Source organism: Nicotiana sylvestris, chromosome 8, assembly GCF_000393655.2.
Source record: "Nicotiana sylvestris chromosome 8, ASM39365v2, whole genome shotgun sequence".
Lineage (NCBI taxonomy): Eukaryota > Viridiplantae > Streptophyta > Magnoliopsida > Solanales > Solanaceae > Nicotiana > Nicotiana sylvestris.
In genome coordinates, this window is record NC_091064.1 from 110,815,485 (window position 1) to 110,822,249 (window position 6,765).

Sequence of the window (6,765 nt, forward strand, 5' to 3'; positions counted from 1 at the left end):
GTTAGCTGCAACTGCTGGTTCATTCTTCTTCAACTTTTCGGATCAAGGCGGGACATGCGAAGCTTGTGACTTCAATCAGATCTTGAACAGTCCACATCTTTCTCCACATCAACACTTTGAGTTCATTTCTTTTTGCTCCTTTTCTTCTTTTCTTTATTTTGGATTGAGACTCATTCTTTTGGTTGTCTCAGACCTTGTGCCTCGAGGCCAAACCTGCTCAGACAACAAAACAAACAAACGAACGAAATTTTTCTGCCCCAGTTTTCACTAGGAAAATTTCGTAAGTTATTTGTAACTAAAATCTAAACTTTTTTTTGTTTTGTTTTGAAAGCGGTAAAATAAAGATTGCGTGTCTTTAGGAGGAAGAGATTAGGGAATGGAGCCCTATATCTAAAATAACCTCGACTAGGGAGTGGATACCCTATGTTGGCAAAAAGGCGACTAGGGAATGGAGGCCCTATGTCTAAAAATCTCAACTCAGGGATTGGAGCCCTAATGTTGGAAAAGAAAGGCGACTAGGGAATGGAGGCCCTATGTTTTAAATCTCAACTAGGGATTGGAGCCCTAAAGTTGGCAAAAGGCGACTAGGCTATGTCTAAAAATCTCAACTCAGGGATTGGAGCCCTAATGTCTGCAAAAAAGCGACTAGGGAATGGAGGCCCTATGTCTAAAAATCTCAACTTAGGGATTGGAGCCCTAATGTTGGCAAAAAATGCGACTAGGGAATGGAGGCCCTATGTCTAAAAATCTCAACTCAGGGATTGGAGCCCTAATGTTGGTAAAAGACGACTAGGGAATGGAGGCCCTATGTCTAAAAATCTCAACTCAGGGATTGGAGCCCTAATTTTGGCAATAAAGACGACTAGGGAATGAAGGCCCTATGTCTAAAATCTCAACTTAGGGATTGGAGACCTAACGTTGGCAAAAGGCGACTAGGTGATGGAGGCCCTATGTCTAAAAAATCTCAACTTAGGGATTGGAGCCCTAATGTTGGCAAAAGGCAACTAGAGAATGGAGGCCTATGTATAAAAAATCTCAACTCAGGGATTGGAGCCCTAATGTTGGCAATAAAGACGACTAGGGAATGGAGGCCCTATGTCTAAAATCTCAACTTAGGGATTAGGGCCCTAATATTGGCAAAAGGCGACTAGAGAATGGAGGCCCTATGTCTAAAAATCTCAACTCAGGGATTGGAGCCCTAATGTTGGCAAAATGCGACTAGGGAACGAAGGCCCTATGTCTAAAATCTCAACTCAGGGATTGGAGCCCTAATATTGGCAAAAAGGTAAAAGATTGATTTTGGGGCTTCTAAACTACCTTTTTTTATTTTCTTCTTATCTATTTTCTTTCAATTCATTTTTTAGTAAAACAATGCAGGAAAGAATTTGGAGGAGACTTCCCTTTTGGGTTGATTATTGTTGCTAAGCTATTTCTAGCGCTTGCACATTTCTTTTTCCATTTTGGTTACACCTGCTTCTTGCACTGTTGCTTTGGATTGCACCTGTTTCAATTTTCAAACAAAGAACAATTGTTAGTTTGAAACGGTGGTCGGTTTTGTGCCCTTCATTATTTTTGATCACTTGATCTCGGCCCAACCCTTTTGGCGAGAACCTTTGCCGCTTGCTGCCTTTTCTTAAAGATTGGTCTCTCTCCTAAAACCGAGGAACTCAACTTTTCAAAATTTATCATGACGGCTCACCCGTATAGGGCTTTGGCCCTTTCATTTTAATTTGCTTCTAGGGGCTTTTGGATTTCTTTTCATTTTCAATAACTTTGATTTCAGAGCATCGACTATCATGGCCAGTTGGGATCGACTTGATGCACCCACTGAGGCTGGGTACTTTTCTTTGGACTTGGCTTTTATTAAACAAAATCCTGTAAAACCAATCTTGCCACATTTTCTTTGTATTAGTTTTGGAACAGAGTTAGACCGAAAGGGATTCAAGGAAAAGTAAAGAAAGGACAAGAAAAAATGAATTTAAGGAGAAGCGTCCCTTTTGGGGGAAAGAAGGACTTATCCGGGGTGCATGCTGACTTCAATAGACATGACATGCTTCTTGGACTGGATACCCGATATGCACAACTATCCAACTCATTGTGAACCACATCTCCAAATCGAGAAATCTGGCCAGGACTCTTTCAGTGGTGGGGGTGTCTTCTTTTCGATCGACGACGCCCTTTGCGGGTTTTCGCCAATCGACCTCTCTCATTTCTCTTCTCACCGTCACCTGATAGTACTCTTTACGAGTTTTCACTAACCAGGCTCTCTCATTTTCAATTTTTCTGCTCACCGTCGCCTTATGGTGCCTATGTGGGTTTTCACCAATTAGACTCTCTCATTTTATTTCTCTCATTTTTATTGCATCGGATCCAAGTAGCTGTATTCTCTGATCCTTAAACATTCTCACTGATTGATCGGAAGGACTTGAAAGGATTTGGGTAAAAATGATTTGGATCGAATTACAACTTTGGAACCATTCAAGCAGGATTATCGCAGGACCATTACAACATCTGCCCCAGTTTCACTTTTGAGGGAATTTGGATTTTTATTTTGGTGTGACTGAACCCCATAGAGAGGCTGCCTATGTATCCTTTCGGAATCAAGTCGAACGTAGTTCAGGAAAACATCTTTTTTTTCATTTCTTTTTTTTTCAATAACACTTTCAAGTTCCAAAGAGGGCAATCAAAGAAGAGTAACCGGCACAAATGGGTTTGCAAAGGGTAGATAGTGTTTGGGTAGCAAGAATAAAAGCCTTCGTCCTCCCAATCGGACAATGTTGTTGTTGCAGAAAGACTAAACATAGTACCTTTTGACTGCATCCGCATTTACAGATGCTTCAGGATCATTTCCTTCGATATCGCCCAGATACAATGCTCCTCTCGGCAATATCTTTCTGATGATGTATGGGCCCTTCCAATTAGGAGCGAATTTTCCTTTTGCTTCCTGGTAATGGGGAAGAATACGCCTTAAAACGAGTTGCCCCACTTCAAAACTTCTAGGCCGAACTTTCTTGTTATAGGCACGAGCCATTCTTTGTTGGTACAACTGCCCATGGCAGACCGCAGCCATTCGCTTTTTATCGATCAAGGTTAATTGTTCCAGACAGGTTTTAACCCACTCACTGTCTTCAATTTCGGCTTCAACAATGATTCAGAGAGAGGGGATTTCAACCTCGGCGGGTATTACGGCTTCCGTGCCATAAACCAAAAGATACGGGGTGGCTCCAATTGATGTGCGCACAGTAGTGCGATACCCCAACAATGCAAACGACAACTTTTCATGCCACTGCCTGGAACTTTGAATCATCTTTCTCAAAATCTTTTTGATGTTTTTGTTTTCTACTTCAACGGCACCATTTCCTTTAGGCCGATAAGGAGTAGAGTTCCGGTGCATTATCTTGAATTGCTCACATATCTCCCCCATCAAATGACTATTTAAGTTTGCAGCATTATCTGTGATAATAGTTGCAGGAATGCCAAAACGGCAGATAAGATTGGAGTGCACGAAATCTACCACAGCTTTCTTGGTGACAGACTTGAGAGTGATTGCTTCAACCCATTTTGTAAAGTAGTCAATGGCAACTAGTATGAATTTGTGTCCCTTTGAGGCTTTTGGCTCGATTGGCCCAATGACGTCCATGCCCCAGGCAACAAATGACCAAGGTGCAGACATGGGATGCAGTTCTGTGGGAGGTGCATGAATCAAAACACCGTACACCTGACACTGATGACACTTCCGAACGAAACTAAAACAGTCCTTTTCCATGGTCATCCAGTAATAACCCGCTCGAAGGATTTTCTTTGCTAAAACATACCCATTCATGTGGGGCCCGCATACTCCCGCGTGTACCTCATGCATGATTCTTCCAGCATCTTCTGCGTCAACACATCTTAACAAATTGAGGTCCGGAGTTCTCTTGTATAAGACATCCCCACTCAAAAAGAAACCACTCGCGTGCCGTCTAATGGTTCTCTTTTGGTCTCCACTGGCTTGCTCGGTGTATTCTTGAGTTTTCAGAAACTTTTTGATGTCATGGTACCATGGTTGGGTATTTGGTGTTGCTTCAATTGTATTACAATAACCATGCCTTTCCCGGATTTGAATTTCCAAGGGATCTATGTGAGCATTGCCTGGATACGGCAGCATTGAGGCCAAAGTAGCAAGTGCGTCGGCTAATTCATTGTGACAACGAGGAATGTACCTGAACTCTATTGACTTGAATTGCTTGCTGAGGTCTTCCACATGCTTCTTGTAAGGGATACGCTTAACATCTCGGGTTTCCCATTCTCCTTGGGCTTGTCGGATAATCAGATCTGAGTCTCCCATGATCAACAACTCTTCGACATTTTGGTTGATTGCCATGTTTATACCCATAATGCAAGCTTCATACTCGGCGGTGTTGTTTGTACAGAAGAACCGAAGCCGAGCTGTGGCTGGATAGTGCTGACCAGTGGGTGAGATCAAAATTGCCCCAATTCCAACACCTTTTGCATTTACCGCCCCATCAAAGAACATTTTCCAAGCATGAGTGTCTTCAGATATTGCCTCAACTGAATTTACTTCTTCATCTGGGAAGTAAGTTCTCAAAGGTTGGTACTCATCATCAATCGGGTTCTCAGCCAAATGATCCGCTAATGCCTGGGCTTTCATTGCCGTGCGAGTGACATAGACTATGTCAAACTCCGTGAGCAAGATCTGCCACTTTGCTAATCTCCCAGTAGGCATTGGTTTCTGAAATATGTACTTTAAAGGATCCAACCTGGTTATGAGGTAGGTGGTGTAAGCTTTCAAATAATGCCTCAGCTTCTGAGCGACCCATGTCAAAGCACAACAAGTTCTTTCCAATAAAGTGTACTTGGCTTCATAACTAGTAAACTTCTTGCTCAGATAGTAAATGGCTTGCTCCTTCTTTCCGGTCACATCATGTTGCCCGAGGACACAACCAAAAGAATTTTCCAAGACGGTCAGGTACAAGAACAGAGGCCTTCCTGGCTCAGGTGGGACCAAGACTGGTGGATTTGACAGATATTCCTTGATTTTAAAGCTTCTTGACATTCAACTGTCCATTTGATTGCCGCATCTTTCTTTAACAACTTAAATATGGGTTCACACGTGGAGGTCAACTGAGCAATGAAACGACTGATGTAATTCAATCTTCCCAACAAACTCATAACATCTTTCTTGGTTCTTGGAGGAGGCAAATCCCGAATAGACTTTATCTTTGTTGGATCTAACTCGATGCCCCTCCGAGTGACTATGAATCCCAAGAGTTTGCCAGATGGTACCCCAAATGCACATTTGGCTGGGTTCAGCTTCAAATCATATTTGCGCAGCCGCTCAAAGAATTTTCTCAAGTCCCGAACGTGGCCATCCTGGGTTTTGGATTTGATGATTACATCGTCCACATACACCTCTATCTCTTGGTGCATCATATCATGAAAAATGGCAGTCATGGCCCTCATGTAGGTTGCCCCGGCATTTTTCAGACCAAATGGCATGACTCTATAACAGTAAGTGCCCCATGGTGTGGTAAAAACTGTCTTTTCTGCATCTTCTTCATCCATCAACACCTGGTGGTATCCTGCGTAACAATCCATAAAAGACTGTATTTCATGTTTGGCACAGTTATCAACAAGGATGTGGATGTTTCGCAAAGGAAAATTGTCCTTGGGGATTTCTTTGTTCAGATCTCGGTAGTCAACGCACACCCGGATTTTCCCATCTTTCTTTGGCACATGAACTATATTAGCCAGCCATGTGGTGTATCAGACCACTCGGATCATTCCCTCCTTTAACTGTTTTGTGACCTTTTCTTTAATCTTGTCACTGATATCAATTTTGAACTTCCTCTGTTTTTGCTGGATAGGGGAATAATCGGGGTAGGTTGGCAACTTATGGACCACTAAATCGACACTTAATCCTGGCATGTCATCGTATGACCAAGCAAACACATCTTTGAATTCAAACAAAAGTTGGATCAATGCGTCCCTGGTTCTTTCATCTGTATGAATGCTTATCTTGGTTTCTTTGACTTCTTCAGAGCTACCCAAATTAACCGGCTCAGCTTCATTTAAGTTTGGCTTAGGTTTATTCTCAAATTGTTCCAATTCTCGATTTATTTCCTTAAAAGCCTCTTATTCATCATATTCCGGTTCTTGGTTCATTATTTCGCAGTTAGACAGCGTGTTTGGATCTGGGCATGAAGTCCGCAAGCATGTCATGTTATTTAAAGCCACATTATTAGAGCTGAAAGAAAAAAGAGAAAAATAACAAAATCATAAAGAATAATGAAGAATGAACGATGAAATATGATTTCATTTCTTTGAATTTGAAGATAACAGGGTTTAGTTGGAAATTAAAAGACAAAAAACTAAAGAAAAACATCCGAGTTACACCCTGACATAACTCGCGATGCAGAAAAAGTGGCAGGTATCGGGACTCCCGCCTGATTGGGAATGGCGTAGCCTTCCAATTCTGCAGCTTGGTATTGGGTCCCATATACAGCACCTCAGCGGTGCTTGAGCCCTCCCCTGGCTAGACCATGTGGGGTTCATATAGTATCTTCCTCATTTCCCCACAGATCTCTTCAATCTCTTCGGCAGTAAAGGCCTCATCTTCTTCTTTCTTCTGGTATTTTGGCTTGACAAATATTCTGTACAGATGCGGAACCGGATGAGGCAAGACCCAACCATCATTCTTTCTATCATCTGCCCATCTTATATCAGCTGGAGTGGGTCGGAAGCCTACCCCAAAGAACTTTTCAC